Source organism: Electrophorus electricus, chromosome 8, assembly GCF_041902795.1.
Source record: "Electrophorus electricus isolate QZ-2024a chromosome 8, ASM4190279v1, whole genome shotgun sequence".
Classification (NCBI taxonomy): Eukaryota; Metazoa; Chordata; class Actinopteri; order Gymnotiformes; family Gymnotidae; genus Electrophorus; species Electrophorus electricus.
In genome coordinates, this window is record NC_137504.1 from 32,507,288 (window position 1) to 32,526,777 (window position 19,490).

The following is a 19,490-nucleotide window of genomic DNA, read 5'->3' on the forward strand; positions in this document are numbered from 1 at the left end:
TGGGATACAGTCTGGGAAAGTCCAATATGTAGGGGTGGACAGTTGTTGATTTAAAATGATTCTGCATCTAAAAATTCCACGTGATGCATTTCAAATGTTAATATCTTTAGATAAAGCTTTACAGTGGAGCTGTTTGTAGCAAATATCTTGTTTGCCCATTGAACGTACATAATTTTAAAAGAGAGATCTGCAAACCCCCCCCCCCCGCAAATGGTTTTATTTTGACGATTGAAGTTTGGGATTATTTACAAGATGCCTCAACACGGGTTGCAGAATGATCATCACCATGAGATCCACACAGAGCTGTCACCTGTTTCTACTGTCATTGCTAGGAGTTCTGCTAGTCGGGTATGTAATTATATTTCCTTCTCTGTTTATTCATACTAACAAAAGAGTGTTTAGTGTATCACCGTATATTAATAGCAGTTACTGGTCAGGCCCCTAACCCTGTTTGTCTACCTCTGTAATATGATTGGGCTTGTAAGTTGCTCTGGACAAGATTGCACATGTGAGAGTCAACAGGTTCAGGCAGTACAGAAGTGTGAGAAAAGCTATGATCTAGAGCTTCAGGTTCTAGGGTCCTACAAATGGGGCTTAGTGGTTAATATGTTTTTGTCCCCAGCTGGGCGGAATTTCAACGTTTCCCTGTATCTGTGCAGTTTTCCATCCCATAGTCCAAAAACATGAAGGTTAGGTAAAAATTGGCCTGTTGCAAAAGTGTGTGTGAATGATTGTATTCCTACATGGATGGCACTCAGTGCTGGGTGTTGTCCTGGATAAACTGGATAAATCAATACTGGTGGCTTCAAGCCTAATTATGTTGAACCTTTATTATTATATGCTTAAAAATGACACATTTACATTCCAGAAGTAAGAAGCCATGTAACTTAAGTAGTACTGACATATACTGCTGACAAGTAATACAGTTGTTTCTCATGTGGCTTTCCAAAGTGTGCCATATCTGCCATCTACATCACAGAGTGAAAATGTATGACAAATTCCAAAAATCAGGGTAGAATGGTGGCAGACAACAATCATTTAAGTTTCACTGCTTGAGTTTAGTTTTTCTATTTTCTATTCATAGTCATGAACTGGGGACTTCTATTTCACAATACTGATCCTTCTAACACTGCAGTATTATCTGCTACTTATGCTTTAACCAAACCTTTAAAGCTCTGGATCTGTCCTGAACCATTACTCCTGAACCACTAGTCCTGAACCATTAGATCCAGCGAATTACATTTCTAAGAAAAGATGAGCATGCAAATATTGTATCATGTGAGTCAAATATTTCTTTTAATATTTCTTTCATTTTAATGAAATGTCTCATCATATAATCATATGAGTCACAAAATGTTGCACATATAGTAAACATTAGATAAAAGCTATTCCTTTCCAGCACAATTGTATTAAGTAAGGTCCAACATTAAATAATACCACTCCACCCCCCACATACCCATAAGTTAATTCTGGTGGAAATATCACCGTAGATAATTTGTGCCTTCCCGTCAGTGTCTTATAGTGGCAGTCTGTATTTGTGATGATTAATTGCATATAACGCATATAAAGTCAAACCCAAACACTGTTTGTTTTTATTATGCTTTTTCCTTTTTCCTAATGCAGAAAATAAATAGAGTTTAATATTGATTGGAAAAAATAAATAATTGGGGAAAAAATTGGCCAAAAAACCCCCTAAATAATACTGTTTTTAAAATTTAGAGTTATGAGGTAAATGTTTTTTTCAATACCACTTTTATTTTGATAGGAATAAGAATAGGAAAGGAAAAATGAAAAAGGATGACGCATCACACAAATCCCTCATTTCTGGCCCACATCATTAGACTGCTGTCAGCCTGAAGGAGACCATTCCGATGTAAAGTGTACAGACAGCTCTTTGTATGGACCATAAACACAGTAGTCTGCTGACTGTATCCGTGTACATCTTGAACAGCCGTAATCTGTCCAAAACTTGCTTGTGTTTTTATCATATCTGAAAATATTTCATTCTTAGCCAAATGTGCTCTGGAAGGACCCTGTGGGACATTTTCTTTGTTTGTTTGTATGTATTTTCAACAGAGTTGTACTTCTAGTGCAGTGTTTATGTAATGCAGTGTGGGGCACTGATGACTTAATACTCGACTTGTAATTGGAAACTAGCTGGTTAAGGTACTCGTAATCTGAAGTTTGCCAGTTCAAGTCCACCACTGCCAATTTGCCACTGTTGGTCCCCTGAGCAGGACCCTTAACCCTTGGTTCCTAAAGTTGTGTTCGGTAATAATTGTAAGTCATTTTGTATATAAGTGTCAGGTAAATGGAAGAATGCAAGGTTTATATTATGACGGCTACTGCCAGAGACAGAGAGATGGTGAACAGCTTACAGTGAATGTTTAAATGTTGTTTAGAATTTGTTGATTTGTGTGTGAATTTGTATATTCAGTTCAGTGTTATTAGCATTTGTTTATTGTCAGCCTCCTCATGTCTGTCTTTGTAGTTAGCTTCTCCTATTCCCTGTTTAGATGCTGTTCCATTTTATGCATGTGAGCCTTTTTAAAAGCATCTTTTGCAAAAAAAAAAGATATCTTTTGACTCTTCTTCCATGTCACGGCTACGATTTTAAGGGTTTCTGCTTTTATCCTTATCAACCTGTGACTAATAAAGGATTGTTAGATTATGTGCTGGCTAAATGTCCATGTAACCAGTGTCAAAAATGCTAAAACTAGGATGTTGTCATTTACTTAATGATTACAAAGTTTCCTGCAGGTGTGTCTTTACCTTAACAGATAAAGGTGCAATATATAGGCAAGGCAAGCCACTTCATATACAGTGGCAATTCAAAGTGCTAAGTTAAGGATGTACATGTACTTTTGAATAAAAAAATCAACACAACAATATCTACTGGAGCCAAAACTACTGCAAAAAAGCATACATAAACTGAAATTTTAAATATACAGTCATTATATATTGAAACACTGCAAGACTCAATTGACTTCACTATTATGACACTGAAAACCCAACACAATGTTTAAATAAAAATAAAAAATAAAACAAAAGCCCTCATGCTCAACAAATGCAAGAATAAATATCTGGAATCATTTGTTGGTGTCTGTTCTTTTTTTTAAAGAAGTTTAAGTATCAGTAGGAGTTTCAAGTGTGGATATACAACCTCCTTAATACAACTAGACCACTACAAAATCCCAGATTTCTTAGTGGCCCACTGTAACAGAGTGAATATTTACTGTTATGATCTTGTCTAGACAATTAGGCTGTAACAAGAGTAGTGAGGTAACATGGCTAACAAATGTATGTGCATCAGAATGAAAAACCCAGAGAGAGATCATGGTAGTTGTCACAGAACGCTCGCCTCCCGCGAGTCACGTGGTTTGGCCCTCTGTGTGCAGTGGAAGGGTCATGTTCGTAGCCACACCTACACACACCTGTATTGTGTTATTCTTATGTGTATTTAAACTCGTCATTGTGTGCAGTGTTGTGGGTTATTGTTGGTGTAATGTGTGAATGTAACATGTTAATGTAAGATGTATTCTTGTTTATCGTGTCTGTTTAACGTTAACCGTATCATGTTCCTTGTTTGTAATAAGTGTGAGTGCCGTTGTGCTTGTATGGGAATAAATGTTCATCCACGTCACTGGAGCCTGTGCGTCCTGCCCATCACCCTTCGGTACACGGGCCGTTACAGTAGTTCAAATACTGCTGGTGTATTATACACAAAATATACAAATATATACACAACTTGTGTAGTTGTGTTCAGCTATGACCCAGGAAAAATTAAAAAACAGACAGACACTAGAAACAAAAACACACTGACTAAGACTTTCCAGAGAAAGAATTAAAACAGGACTACACTAACTCCCTAATGGACAACAGTGACAACACACCAAAGCCAACAAAAACAGCAGCCACTCCGTCCTACCAGTACACCAAAACAAAACAACACTATATACAAATGTACAACAACAGCCAGAGGTGCAAGAGAAATGCAAGCTCAGTGTCCAGCTGGGAAGCAAAGTCATATGAGAAACAAAAAACAGCCAAAGTATAACAATCAGAATCCACTAACAGATCCACTAACACACAAACAGATATATTAGTTAGATATATTATTCACACCTGATTTACCCAGAACGTCATTGATTTTTGGCACCAACTGGTTCCCAAAATCCCAAACCTTGTAATCAATCATAAGGTTCTCCTTGACTAAGCCTCCAAGTTCCACATCACTGAACTGCAACACTCTGGCCATGTCATTAGGAACATCCAAAACTTCACCATACTTGTGTAAGGTATAAAACACAGCACTCTGCTTAATTGCTCTTGGGTTTACAATCATCTTGGTAGACTTGAAATCATCTGGCCCAACAGGTATTTTGTAAACATGCTTAAGTATGTTAACTCCAGGTACAGACTTCCATTTGGGAAGATCAAATCTCCCTTCATCATCTGAAACCAATATGGGATGAATGTGGGTCTCAAAAAGAAATTCTGTGACATCAGAGTTCTGATTCTGGAGTTCTTTCAATAGCAATGGCAAGGTGGCATGTTTGTAAGGCACAATAATCTGCTCCATGTCAGCCAGCAAAACATAACGGGACAGATCCATGTTTCTGTAGATGCAGTCGTTCATGATCGTTAGCTGCCCATAGTTATGAACCTGACCCTTAAAAGACCATTCAGTGTCACTCTCAATGTACTCATCTATTGGCCATGATATAATATCTAGAGCATGTTCTTTTTGGTAGTACTGCAAGACTTTCTCCATCTCAGGGCCACAGCTATTGTTGTAGATGACCATCTTCTGCACACCCAGACGTTTATAAATCTCTATGCTTTGGATTATCTGAAGAATATTGTTATTTTCACCAGCAAGTACATTGGAAAAACAAACAGTAATGTCAAAAGGAAAGTCCAGGCCTCTAATCTCTTTGTTCTGAATTGGCAAAAAGAGGAGAGCCGGACTCCCACCTTGCACATATGGGATAACACTAACATGGGTTGCACTGCATGATGGTTGCTCTTGGCAAATGATGTCAGCTGATCTGTACAGGAACCCATAATCCATGCTATGAAAAATGACCTTGGCTGCTACAGCTTGCACTGTGTCTTGAGTACAACAGAAAATGCAGTAGAGTAGATTTTGTAGATCGTGGTTTATGATGCTAATGACACGTATCACTTCTCCTTCTCTGTGATCTCTGTAGGCTGAAACTAAGAAGCATTTTTCCTCCCTCATGACAATTAGAGTCTCAGTAGATGTATCCACTGGGCATATATTGTGGTAATTATGAGTGTTTGGCTGCAGACCAAAATAACTTCTTATAACAATCCACAAAATAATGACATTTACACAGGCCATAAGAAAAGCTTTCCAGTTCCCCATTTGAATTTGGTTTTCTGGGATGATATTCTGCCTGTGGTGGTCTGATGCTTCTTGTGGTGGTCTGATGCCTGAAGGATGTCTGTGGTGGTATAAAAGCAAAAAGAGAAAAAGAATTGCAAACTTCCATAAGTGAAAAACATTATTGTTATTTTTCATGTTTCTCTTGTAATTTATTATGAGGGTGGGACTGGGAGCTAAATTCTTGAAAGTGCCAGCCTGTCAAAACTCTACTATGGAGGGTTTCCCTGCATCTGAACCGCTAAAGAGAATTTTTGATTTCATTTTCCTCTGCATTCACTTTACAAAACACTAAGAAAATCGGGCGCATTGCAAAGTGAAACAGAGTAGGAACAACAAATAAAATAAACCAGAAGAAGTAAAAGAGTGACTACCAACCAGCCAGAGGATTGAAACAGAAGAAGAGTTATTATACAAAGATATCCAAGGCTTTACATAAGTTCAGTGTTTTGTTTATTATCAGAACCAGTTTTCAGGTAACAAAAAATTCAAAGAGGGCTTTTGATTTGAATATTTGCATTTATGAATATGGAATTTGGCTAACAATAAAATAAGATTATAAAGTATTTGTCTCAGAAGGGAAGATCTTTATGAAACCAAACAACACATTTTCAAAAAAAGGAGAGAATTTTCTGAAAAAATAAATGAACAGATATCCAAAAGCTGTAGGAGTGGGACCAATTCCACAAGGGGTTAAAAAAAAGCAGTGTGTGTGTGTGTGTATGTGTATGTGTGTATGTGTGTGTTTGTGTGTGTGTGTGTGTGTTCTCTGTGATGACATCATTCTGCTAGCTACACGTGGCTTGTGATAGATAGCATAGCATTTTTTAAAATATTGGTATGCTAGTGTAGAAGTGAGTGAATAAGTGTCATTTTCAATAACCATAACAGCACAAACAATTGACATGAAAATCTTCAAATAAGATACAGATAAATATGAAGTGGGAGGTACAAAAACAGATTTTGTTTTCTGGGGATGGACCCCTAACAGTTCTTAGGTTTCAGAAGCTTTTGGGAAATGCACACCAGAATAGTTACATGGAACATTACATATCAATAGAGAAATTCTTTTTCTTTTTGTCATTATTTTCACCTTTGGGTTTCCATTAGCCTAATTCTGGGGGACAGTATTGCGCCTTAAGAGTTTTTCAAAACCTACGTTGGTCTTCAAATGGGCGTAATGGCACACTAACAGATAACATTTTATTCTAATTGGACATAAATAAATAAACCCTAGTCTTTGTGATGTACACAGTGAACAGAATGGCAATGACACATGTTCATGTTTCAGACATGATATGAGGCTTCATGTCATATTGACTGGGTTGGTACTTTGATCTATGCACCGACATTCACCCAGTGGCTCTTTCTGAATCATAAACGATTCTCATTATCCAAGCATCTGTGGATCTAATTTTTAAACTTTGATTACTGAAAAGATAATTGAAACTATGGACACACTTACTCTTTTTGTTCATTTTTACTTTTCTACATTTTAGGAAAACAGCAAATGTAACAAAAACAATGAAATAACACTTATGTAATTATGCTTATTAAGCAAATATTGACTGTCTTAGATTTTAGATTTTTTAAAGCAATCACCCTTGTGCCTTTGAGTTTTATTAACATGCTTGGATTGTCACATTTGCTAAATACTTATAAGGTGATGGACTAAAGTTCTGAATGAAGACTATTTGTTGAGGGAATATTTAAAATGAATTGTATTATTTAAATGTTTTTACTGTTCTATATATATATATATATATATATATATATATATATATATATATATATATATATATATATGAAATCTATTCTTATCTAAACTTTATTTATAAACATATTCTTATATAATTCTTATATTAACTTTCACTATATATACTCTTTAAAACACAAACAGGTATAAATCATTAGCCTACATTCAAACCGGAATGTCCAATGTTTTGACAGTATATTTGAAACTGCAGCGTTACTTACTGTCTGTTGTTTATTAGCAGATCTTAAAGAGCAGTGTTTCACCCACCGCGGTCGCACCATATGCACTTACCAAAAACTCGGGCGCGCTACCAACATGGAAAGACCATTCATTACGGTAGCCCGTTTTTGAAACGGCGTTGCTGTCAAAAGATGCTCCTGCTTTCAATGCAGAAACTAAACATCTAAAAGAAATATCAACATTCCTACAGTAATATTACAGTTGAATATATACAGAACCAGGTAGACATTTAAGAAAATTTGTAACATCCCATTACAATTTTGGCAAATTTGGCAGTGTAGAATCAACACTGTGAGTGTTTAATGTAACTCTCAGTGTCTACAGAGGTACAGAGTTAATTTTACATTTATTAATTGATGGTATTTTACACTGCTGTCAGTGTTTATGCCTGACACCACCAGTGTGGTTCTCACACCACTATATTACTGCACGTTACAGTTAGACCTGTATATTGTAGTGCTAATGTACATTTCACATTGCAATGGAGGCAATGGAGATTTCTCACTGAATTGATTTTACTTGTTTACAGTTAGTTAGTTATATTGTGTGAAACACAGAGGACAACACACAAACCAGGAAGATGTCAGGATGGCCAACGGTGAAAAAATAAAAAACAAACAAGAAAAACCACACTAACTGTACAAGGGAAGATGTCATTAAACTGGAACACAAAAAGGCACAACAAGACTCCGTCACCTCTCTCCCTCCCTCCCTAACGAACCTCAAAACATATACAATCAAAACCCAACAGAAACAGCCTCCAACCCTGCACCTCGCGTGATGCATATAACAGAGAAAAGCTATGCTCGGAACTACACAAAGCTATTTGCATGGATCTATGTACATATGTACTCTGGCAGAAGTACAAGAGGGCAAAGCAAAGCTCAGTCAAAATACTGAATGGGATAATCAGAAAGTAACAATCACCAAAGTAACAGTTACAAATACAAATTGTTACGAAGTAACAATCAGTGAAAATGCAAGTGAATAATGTTAACACAAGTGAGCTCTAGTGTTTCATAGTCACCAGATTTTGTGGGATGTTGACGCAGGACAATGATGCCAACGCTGAACTGCACGGGTTGGACAGAGGACAGAGTTCCAGGTCTGATGCTGTAATCATGGACAAGAAGAACATACATAAAGTCCACAACACATACAGCAGAATGTAACATGTGTGAATGAAAAAGTGCTACCAACTGAATATTCAACACAACAGATTTAATCTTAGGTGATTTCCAATTTGTTCTCAGGAATTTGCTTACTATCTTATGAACACAATGCTTGAACCCTAATGGATTCATGTTTTAAGTCATCTTAATATAACCTAATTTGCAATGCAAAATGCAAAAATGTGCACAGAAATAACTTTCATTACAAAAATCACCTGAGCCTTGTGCACTATTTTGTTTAAGCATCTTAACTGTAATTACACACAGGATAAGATGTAAAATCTCCTATGCCAATATACTATATTCCTTGCAGATATTCATCAGTGTTGCAGAATGACTGAAACTCGAACATGGAGGACTCACATCAGACCAATTAACTCAGGAATGGTTTTCCTTAACAGTGTATCTGACTTTAAGGAAGTCTGTACACAGCCATAGAGGGAGACATTTTGTTCTTCTTGGGTCTAGATGTCAGAGGGAGAAGATGGAAGAGAAGATTGCTACTTTGGCGCCATCTGCTGGACACCTGTTTTCCCATAACCAGCAGCTACAGGGTTGAACATAGCATTTCGTAACCCTATAGGACTGTAGAGTAATTCATCAAATGTGGGTAACCAAATTACACTAATACATGTGGGGGCAATAAGTGTGAGTGTGTCCTGTTGAAAACATTTCATGGCTAATGCAGAGTCACTTTTAGTACTGATATAATTTATATGTGCACCACTCTTACCTACCAGCAGAAGAAATGTTGGCATGAAATCTGAAGTGAGACAACACAGATGAAAAGATGAGGTGTAAATGGATGTGTTTCAACTGACCACTTGTAATACCTGGTGTAAATGAGGTGTCACACATCCAGCCGCACAAACACACTGGGAACCCACACAAAGAATAAGTTTAATTAAATTTGTACACTGGGGACTAAAATCTTTATTTCTTACATAAAACATCAATATATTTTTGGGGTGGTGGAAATTATATTAACTACATTTTTTATGACCCTGTCTAGGCAGTGAGGTCGCAACAGCAATGTGATAAGACTTATTTGATAGTGGAATGGTATGTGAAATGACTAACCAATGGACTAGTAGATGAAGTGAAACTTGGATGTACTGAGTAAACAATTGTGAACACAGACAGAGATATATTCTGTGTGCACAATTGTTATATATATAATTAGGGGTGGGACTCGATTATAAAATGAATCTAATTAATTAGAAGCTTTGTAATTAATTAATCTTCACAATAACCTGTTTTACTTCCCTTTCCTCATCATACAGCTGCTGGATTTTTTTCGACGTCTTTCTGGACGGCAGTTCGTAACTTGCATCAGCTGACGCAATTTACAGCGTCTCTTGTAACCCTTTATCTTCGACCACAGATAGCGGTCTACAGTCCACAGCAATTCATCTCGCCAGTGAATTGGTCAATTTGTCTGACGTGGACTTTGACATTTTGTTTCTGAATGTGAACCCCGACATGTGGTCGAGTGTTGACTGGCGACACTGTTTGCTCGTACTAGGAATACTATCACATTTAGCAGCTAAGTTAATATTACTGACCTGCGCGCTAGCCCCAACATGTTTTGCGTTGAGGTGATAACGAAGGGTGGAAGTGCTCCTGTGATAAGCAAACTCCTTCATGCATAAAGTGGAAATAACAACATTTTTGTTTGTACTTCCATCTGGAAGTTTCTTGTATTTAAATTTACCACCCACCAGCGTAGCCTCTTCCGTCATTTCCATCATGCTCATCACATTGTGCGTCAATATAATCTGTATGCCTGGAACTCGTGCACTTAGAAACGTTCCACGGTGCAAAAGTGTGATTAAAATGCGTTAAATGTTTTGATTCGTTATTTTCCCTGTAATTAATTAATCGAAATTAACGCGTTAAAGTCCCACCCCTAATATATATATATATATATATATATATATATATATATATATATATATAAAAAGTAACAGACAGGTTGGTCAGTACCAGCCGAATCCTCCTGTAGTAGTACCGCACCTGCACCAGTACCACTAGCATCCACGTCAAGCTTAAAAGGCTTTGTAACATCTGGAGCAAGGAGTACAGGGGAACTACACAGGAAACTTTTCACAGAGTCAAAAGCATTTTGACAAACGGAAGTCCATAAAACAGAAGTGTTTTTGCATATTGTGAGGGAAAATGCTTAATGCTTGCTTAAAAGAAGAAGTAAGAAATATGTGACCTTTGCCCTTGTCTTGACCAGTCTGCAAGAAAGGCCAATAGAGAAGTGATGGAATATGACAGTTATCGCTTAGCTGTTGCTGGGCAGGGGTGCAGCAGCAGGGGGTAACAACTTGTTTTTTAGCAGGAAAGAATGTTCAAGGACGGTTGAGATGCCTGGCACCTGGAGTCAAGAGATTAGCACATGAGAGAACAACAGGGAATGGTGGGGGTATATGAACTCATGTGCGAGAGAAGTTTGATATTTGATTGCAAACGTTTTATTTAAAAACTGTCATGGTACGGCCCCTCCCCCTCAACTGTGTGTGTGTGTCTGTATTGCCACAGCCTTTCATGTCGTTCACCTGATCCTTGTTGTCGGTGTTTGTCGGTGGTTGTCGGTGTTTGACCCAAGTATTGTGTTTTTGTGTGTTGAGTCATGAATGTTACATTTAAATTAAAACATATGTTTTTGTTCAACGTGCGTCGTCCCTGCATCCTGTTTAACTCTCCAGCGTTACAGAAACACCGACGTACAATGGATGCCTGGAAAAGGAAAAAAGAAGGGAAAGAAGGGAAGTCAATGTTGTCCCACAGCCTGTGCAGCAAAGCCCCCCATGTTCTTGGGCACCTCCTGATTCCAGGTCCAGGTGCGGAAGCAGGGGAGTCGTACGGAACCACGTCTGGCACCCGGGACTGGTATAACGATTTCCAGTCCTCGGAGTCGGACTCTGTGGACTCCTACTATCCACCAGAGACCTTCCCTCATCCTGGCCTCGCTGCAAGGAGCCACAAGGAAGGAGGAACCCATTGAACGATTTTGAGGGGGCCCTGTGTGTGCTCCAGGATCAGACTTTGCGGAGTCCTACGGAGTCCAGCCGGACCATGAGAACCGGCACTGAGAGATGGACCCTGCTGGGTCCTACGACCCTTGCCTGGGCAATTATCAGGGCTATACGGATTATGGATAGACAGGGGAGTGTAGCAACATCTGTCTGCGGTCGGATATAGATTCCGATCATGAGGAGGACACTCCAATGGAGGTGGAAGAGGACCCTCATAGGGATCTTCCCTCCCACAGTGATGCCAAAAGCTCCGAGAATGATGAGCCTCCAGCACCTAAGTCACTGGCCAGGGCACACCGCCCAGGAGCAAGCAGGCTGCCCCGGGTGGGTAGCAGGGAGACATCGTCGTCAGAGGACACTACTCCGCCTAAGGCGAAGAGCCCCAGAGAGCATGTGCCTATGCCTAAGCCTCATGGAGGCAAAAGAGCAGCGGCACCAGTGCCAGCACCAGAACCAGGCAACACAGCTGGTGTGCTTCCCAACGTGCATGCGCTGAAACCAGAACAGTCGCCGCTACCGAAGCTGGCGAGGGACAATCCCTGCCAGGCTGGTTGGTCTCCAACCCAGCTGACGACCGGGGGACTGGCTGGGGTTCCTTCCCCCTTCCCCGGACTATTTAATGTGTGTGGCATTGTTCATGTGCCTGTCCCCGTCACCATGCCTGTCCTGATTACACTAAATGTACCGGTCACTTTGTTCCCCTTTATGTCTGCGCCCATGCCCGTTAATGTGTGCATCCCTGTGTCATCGTCCTGGTCCCTGTCCTTCCTCCTGCTGCCCTGCTCGCGCTGGCCCGTGTTGGGTTGTCCGGTCCTCCAACCTCGCCTTTTGGCGTTGGTCTCGGGGCCGCAGCCCCTTGTGGGGGGGGCTCTGTCACGGTACGGCCCCTCCCCCTCAAATGTGTGTGTCTGTATTGCCACACCCTCTCATGTCGTTCACCTGATCCTTGTTGTTTGTAATTGTTATGCGTGTATATAAGTCTCGTGTCATATCAGTGAAGTTGTCGGTGGTTGACCCAAGTAGGGTGTTTGTGTGTGTTAAGTAATGAAAGTTAAATTTTAATTAAAACATATGTTTTTGTTCAACATGCCTTGTCCCCGCATCCTGTTTAACCATCCAATGTTACAAAAACATAGGAGACATCTCCTAGTTTGGTGACGAAACGTTTGTGATCAAATCATCTCCTAGTTTGGTGACGAAATTTTACTGCAAACGTTTTCAAGCCTGACAAACAGACCAACACCACACATATATTTAAACACTGATTAGCTTCAGGAGTGGCTGAATGCCAACATAAACAAAAGCCACATTGCAAAAGAAACACCACATCTAACTACACTTCACAAAAAAAAAAAAAATCTTACATTAACTCCTTGACAATAAACAGACAATAACCCCAATCCCAAACAAACAGGCACCACTCCCTACGATCAGTAACTATATACATAAATATACACTAGATCATGTACTCTAACACAGGGATCACAATTATGAATAGAACACAATAGGACAACACATGTAAAACCCAGTGTATGTTTACATACAGATCTAGATATCCACAAACACAAACTGAATAAGGATATCAAAAGACAAGGTAAGTATAGCCAAGACCCCAAAAAACTAAGGCACCTCATACACTGTTCCACTGACTCTAGTGTTAACTTGGGCAAACTCACATCTTCTCCCCGCAGGGTCCTTATATAGGCCACAGCAAGCACTTAAAGCAGGGCGGAGACAGTAAGGAGGTTGCCATTAAGACCCAAATCCCGAACTGGACCAGGAGTGCACTGCAGCAGTCCAGGAGCATAACACATTGTAAAGAATATTATTTACATGGGAATGTGAATATCCTCAAACTTGGGATTATATTTGGAACATTGTCATATGCAAACTAAAATAAAATAATAATTTAATCTAGCCAAATAATAATTTAATTTAGCAATAATCATAATCATAGTCATAAATGAAATTACTCTAGTTAATCTGGGTACTGTCTCCTTAAACACCTACTATACTACTACTAGTAGTACTACTACTGGTACTACAATATGTCATGGAACGCTCGCCTCCCGTGAGTCACGTGGTTCGGCCAGCCACGTGTAGTAAGAGGACTTTCGTTTGTAACCACACCTGCACACACCTGCACCTCGTTTTGTCTGTATGTATTTAAACTCACGTCAGGGTGTGCGGCATGGTTGGTCATTGTCGGCGTAATGTTGGAATGTAACGTGTTTATGTTAGATGTATTCTTGTATATCGTGTTTGTTTAACATCAATCGTTTCATGTTCATCGTTTGCAATACGTGTGAGTGCTGCTGTCGTTTATGTTAATAAATGTTCATCCCTGTCGAGGAAGTCTGTGCGTCCTGCCCCTGGCCCTGCGGCACTCGGGCCACCACGCGTTACACTATACTACACTACACTACTGTTAATGGTTGAGTGAGAGCCTATTCAATATGGGACCAAAATGTGGGGGTGGACAACTATCATTCAAAAATTATTAATTTGAAAATGGTTCAGAATCTAGTAATTCCATGCACTGTATTTCAGATGGTGATCCATAATTAGATAAAGTAGCATAGTGGTGTAATGAATGCACACATGTTGGAGTGGATCCAGTTCCTGAGGTTTTATGTTAGCAATCAAACTTATATATTTTGTGAAACGGGTAAGCGTGGTCAGGTCGGTCCGAGGTCGATGCACAGGGTAGCGTTCAGGAGGTGTCTGAGGGTCAGGCAGGAGATGAAGTCTAGAAGGCAAGCAGGAGTCAATAACCAGGAGGGCACACAGAATGAGGAAACACTTGGTACGCCACATGGGAACGATACTTCGCAACGTGTGCCCGGGGAAGGGAATCTTATAGAGGGGTTGGTAATGAGGGGAATGTGAATCAGGTGTGTTTGAATTCTGGTGAGTTAGATCGAGGGTGTGCGTGAGTGGGCATGGCTGTGCGGGGCTGATGGTTGTTCCTGGGGTTCGTAACAAGTGAAGCTCTTTGGAGTATTGTTTGCCTATTACAGATTGGTAATTTCCAAGATGAGTTCTTCAGCCTGATGTTATTATGATTGTTATGATGAGTTTAGATTATTCATCACCTTCATTGTTTCTTCAGTTTTGGTCATGATTGGCCTCCCTCCTAGCATCCATGTCTCCATGGTTTGTTTTGTCTTGTGTCTTTGTTTGTTTGTTTGTTGTTTGTGTCTTCCATGTTATCGTTCTGTAAATCTAGCCTCTGTTTGTTAATAGTAGCCTCTGTGTATGTGAATCAAACCTTGTTTGTTATTCCTAGTTGTTTGTTTCCTAGGCTCTTTGTTATAGCCTGCATCCCCTGTTTGTCTTTTTGTGCTGTTCTTTAGTTTATCCTCTATTCTCAGACTCTCTATGTTGGTAATTTGACCCTGGACTATTACAATGACACGAACTCTGGATTTACCCATAATAAATCTCACTCTTCTCCACATGTATGCCTCCTTATTGCTTACCATTGCAGTTTTGCACAATGGAAAAACATCAGCATTACAATTACTACAGAATTCTCAACTGACACTGGTAGGAGTGCTACTGGTTGGATGTGGAGTTAATTCTTACTGACACTACTGGATTGATGATGAGTGTATCACTGAATACAATGTATGGCTACTGTGACACATTCAGATTTAATCAAAGTAATGAACTTTGAAACAGATGTGTCCATAAGATAGGGGGCAAATTCCTGAGAACAAAGTAGAGCACAAAAGATTAACTCTGCTATCACGGGGCGCTCGCCCCCACGAGTCACATGGTATGGCCTGCCGCATGCAAGGGGTTCACCCTCCTTTGTAGCCACACCCTCCGTGATTGCACGCATCTGCATGGGGTTTAACATCGAGTGTTTCTCTGTCTATTTAAACCTCTCCTAGTGTGTGTTGGTCAATGTTTGCTGATGTTTGTTAAATGTTTGTGTAGTTTGTGTCCAGTTAAATCTATAGTCATGTCCATTGTTAATGTTGTGTGTGAGTACCACTGTCATAGTATATGTTCTGTGTTAATAAATGTATCTATCGAGGGAGTCTGCGTCCTGCTCCACGGCCATCGGCACTCGGGCCAGCAGCAAGATTACATCTGCTGTGTTGAATATTCAAATTTTTAGCACTTTTTCATTCACAAGAGCTGAAAAAATAGTTTTCATCCTATTTTAGAGCCCCTAATAATTAAAGCTCTGGAAAGCCATGGTATCAACATTCCCTTTTTTGATAGTTGGATTTATGGGACATTTTTAGGTCAAATAAAAAATTAGGGATTCACCCTATTCTTGAATTCAATGAGTCGTTTAACTACTTTTCTCATTGAAAAAGCAGATGCTCAGAATGTATTCAATGAGTGCACTACACACAATTACAATCAGAACAGCACCAATCTTCAGACTGTGGTGTAAGAAAATGTTGTACCTTTAATATTTTACAGTTTTTTCCATGTGTGTCAGAATTGACAAACACAAACATCATTCAATGTTCAAGCAAATGTACCCATATGTGAGTAAAAAAAAGGAGTCTCTTTCTTTTTCATTCCAGGACCAAACTAAAGGACCACAGCGTAGGACTGACTCAAAGTTGTAGACGTCTTTATAGCGAGGCCCAGGCTAGCAATGCGCAGCGCCAGAGGAGCGGTCCTGTGGGTTGTAAAACGGGAGAAAACAAACAAGGAACAGGTGCTGGTAGTTAGCAGTTAGGAGAATGTGAGTGGTGTGTGTGTGTAAACCTATATAAGTTGTACCTGGAGCTCTCGATGAACTTGCAGGTGTGTCATGCCTTCTTTCTGTTTGTATTTCTACGGCAATCAATGTACTACCTCCACCTTTGCAAAGAAAAAAATGTACCTAGCACTATGTATCTTCACCAAACAATGTATGTAGTCTGTACTAAGTGACTTAAGCTTTACATCATGTCAGGATTAAAAATAAGAAGTTGTATTTATTGTAAAATAAAAGTCCTTCTGAATCAGATCCTTGTTTCATATACCTGACGTCTGCTTTTGAATCAGCCACAAATGTGCAAATGTGCCTCAGATGGAAAGCACCTTTTTCTCATGCTAATAACAAGCATTAAGACATTTCTTCTGAAGAGAAACAAATAATCAAACTGCTGCATACTGACTGGGAAAATTGTATTTGTAAGACCATCTATATTTTCCAAGCATTAAATGTGAATAACTGCCAATTTCTAGCAGTGAATACTGGGAGAATCAGTGAAGGACTGCATGACAAAATGTTTGTGAGGGTGTGTATAAATGAGTGAAAAGTCTCAGGTGACAGGACCTTGCTGGGTTTGTTGTACAGAAGTACTTTTTCAGGTGAGACTCCTCCTGCCACGCTGCTTCAATAGAATTGGCCTTGTCCATGTCCAGCTGCATGCGGCAGGTTTTTAGTGGGTTTGTGCACCTCTTACACTAGACCACCAATCACCGCAACACCACAGTAATAATCTCCCATCCCCTGAGGAATGTAGGCCTGTGACTCAGACCTCCTCTCATATGGGAACTCATCGTATGATCTACTGTAATAACCAGGGTGTATCACGGCAACAATATCACCCAGAGTCTCCGCCCCCCAGTGACCATAGAATTTGGTATCCACTTCAAGGCTGAACATGTAGTCGACCTCATTGGTCAGTTGGGTTTCCCAAGCCTCTCCGTCCTGTGTAGTGTGAACTCCTGCCAGTGGTTTGAACTTGGAATTTTCAGTGCAGTCAAACTATGGTTGGCACCCAGTGTTACCATAGGAATGACCTCTGGCTGGTCTATAAAGATATAATAATGCAGGTAACCCTGCATATAGTGCTTCTCTGTAGGTAGTGCTTCGCTGCCAGACAATTTTTGTGCTTTTTTAGGAGCTGTTTTTAATTGATGATATCTCTAGACTGTACTAAAAATGACATATTGTATTTATATCGGGTGTAACAATAACCAATAACTTATTTTGTCATGTTTCAAAAGATGATTTTCTAAAAAAATGCAATATTAAAATTAGTTACACATTACTGCCCACAAAAAAAGGTTCTTAAACACCATCAGCTGGTGATAATTCCCCAGAACAAACACAGTGGTTGCCACGGTGATGTTCTGCATTTTGTAAATGATGTCAGTCAGAGTTGTGTCAAATGTTTCCTCCCACACCCCTGGAGCAAGCCATGGCGTCACCATGATCTTTCCTGCTGTTGGACACACACACACCAATTTGTGACAGTGGCGGCACAGAAGGAGCAAGAGGCAAGGTTGCCAGAAAGTGCTCTTTATTCTACATGGCAAAGGCCCAAATGTTTGGCAACAAAATTACAAATGCTTGGCTTGGTTTGGCATGGGAACTCCTCACGCAGTAATCCGTTAATGCGCAGCGTCCTCCCTACTGACCTGCGGGTTGAAATAGGTGACGGGAGAGACAAGGAACAGGTGCACCGGGTTAGTAGGCTGGTGATTGGGAACGAGGTAGGTGTTTACCGTGGAACCCACGGCGAGTGGGTGTGATTCCCCTGCGGAGAGGCCGACCCCCCGTTACACTATTTAATATGTACTTACTTGTTTAGCACACTGGGCTGCTTGTACAAAAGCCTAATAAAATAAATGCCAATGAATTATAGTCCCCTGCTCTACTCACTGTCCACCTACGACTGCACAGCCACTTCCAGCTCCACCATCATTGTCAAGTTTGCTGACGACACCGTTGTCATGGGTCTGATCTCGGACAACGACGAGAGGGCCTACCTGGAGGAGATTAAACACCTGGAAAACTGGTGCCAGGAAAATAATCTCCTCCTAAACGTCAGTAAGACAAAGGAGCTGATCGTGGATTGCAGCAAGAAGCAGGAGCGGCACTACCAACCTGTGAGGATCAGTGGAACCACGGTGGAGAGAGTAGATAGTTTCAGGTACCTTGGTGTTCACATCTCGCAGGACATGTCCTGGTCCCGCCATACCAACTCCCTGGCAAAGAAGGCTCATCAGCATCTTTACCACCTCAGATGCCTAAGAGACTTCAGACTGCCCTCCAAGGTACTGCGGAACTTCTACTCCTGCACTATCGAGAGCATCCTCACGGGGAACATCACAGTCTGGTTTGGGAATAGCACCAAGCAGGACAGACAAGCACTCCAAAGGGTAGTGCGTTCAGCAGAGTGCATCACTCGCACGGAACTTCCTGACCTGCAGACCATCTACTACAAGCGGTGCCAGACTAAGGCCAGCAGAATTGTGAAGGACCCCACCCATCCCAACAATAGACTCTTCTCTCTGTTGAGGTCAGGGAGGCGCTTTCGCTCCCTGAAGACCAAGACAGAGAGGCTGAAGAGGAGCTTCTTCCCACAGGCCATTCGGGCCCTGAATCAGGGAAACTGATAAACTGTGGGGACCACCACCACCATGTAACATAACTGTATATCTGTATATTTATATTCAATTACCTTGTTACACAACAACTGTAGATATGTTATTATATGAAATGGATCTGTACATTCTGTAGATTGTGTACATATATACCCAACCATATACATTGTACATTGTGTATATAATCATGATATACATATATTGTGCATACATTGTTAATATATTTTGTACATACATAGAATATATATATTTATCTTGCATATATATATTTCACATATAGAGAATATCTATATTTCTCTATGCACCCCTGTTTCATTTCCTCAGTTTGGACAGAGCACTCTCCACCATTTCACTGCAAGTTATACTGTGTATGACTATGTATGTGACGAATAAACCAAACTTGAAACTTGAAACTTGAAAAGAAAATGTACAGAGATATAGCATTCAGTTTACATGATTGCCAATGAATTACAAATGATCAAATTAAAATATATATAAATAGTAATTAGTTAACG

General features: G+C 40.1%; 1 long non-coding RNA gene and 1 pseudogene across 2 annotated transcripts; one reads left to right on the forward strand and one right to left on the reverse strand.

Annotated features, from left to right (window-relative positions):
• Positions 1 to 215: 215 nt before the first annotated feature.
• On the forward strand, positions 216 to 3,095 carry LOC145659089 (uncharacterized). 2 transcript variants are annotated; one of them, XR_014125095.1, is made up of 2 exons: positions 216 to 1,278; positions 1,766 to 3,095. It is a non-coding gene; the product is annotated as an uncharacterized LOC145659089 (long non-coding RNA). The 2 variants fall into 2 exon arrangements; XR_014125094.1 differs by having other exon boundaries at positions 219 to 348.
• A 13,084-nt stretch (positions 3,096 to 16,179) lies between these two features.
• Positions 16,180 to 17,799, reverse strand: LOC145659043 (globoside alpha-1,3-N-acetylgalactosaminyltransferase 1 pseudogene; annotated as a pseudogene).
• Positions 17,800 to 19,490: the final 1,691 nt, after the last annotated feature.